The following is a 670-nucleotide window of genomic DNA, read 5'->3' as shown; positions in this document are numbered from 1 at the left end:
CCCACTCCCTCCTTTCCCCACTCCCTCCCTTTCCCCACTCCCTCCCTCCCTTTCCCCACTCCCTCCCTCCCTTCCCCACTCCCTCCCTCCCTTTCCCCACTCCCTCCCTCCCTTTCCCCCCTCCCTCCCTCACTTTCACCCCTCCCTCCTCACTTCCCCCTCCCTCCCTTTCCCCCTCCCTCCCTCTCCCCCCTCCCTCTCTCCCCCCCCTCCCTCCCTTTCCCCCCTCCCTCCCTCCCTCTCCCCCCTTCCTCTCCCCCCTCCCTCTCCCCCCTCCCTCCCTCTCCCCCCTCCCTCCCTCTCCCCCCTCCCTCCCTTTCCCCCCTCCTCCCTCCCTCTCCCCCCTCCCTCCCTCCCCCCCTCCCTCTCCCCCCTCCCTCCCTCTCCCCTCTCCCCCCTCTCTCCCTATCCCACCCCCCTTCCTTTACCCCTTTTCCTCCCTTTCCCCCTCTCCCTCCCTTTCCCTCTCCCTCCCTTTCCCCCTCTCCCTCCCTTTCCCCCCTCTCCTCCTTCCCCCTCCTCCCTTTCCCCCTCTCCCTCCCTTTCCCCCTCTCCCTCCCTTCCCCCCTCTCCCTCCTTTCCCCCTCTCCCTCCCTCCCTTTCCCCTCTCTCCCTCCCTTTCCCCTCTCTCTCCCTCCCTCCCTTTCCCCTCTCTCCCTCCCTTTCCCCT

Source organism: Ascaphus truei, chromosome 21 (assembly GCF_040206685.1).
Source record: "Ascaphus truei isolate aAscTru1 chromosome 21, aAscTru1.hap1, whole genome shotgun sequence".
Lineage (NCBI taxonomy): Eukaryota > Metazoa > Chordata > Amphibia > Anura > Ascaphidae > Ascaphus > Ascaphus truei.
Note: the sequence above shows the minus strand (reverse complement) of the source record.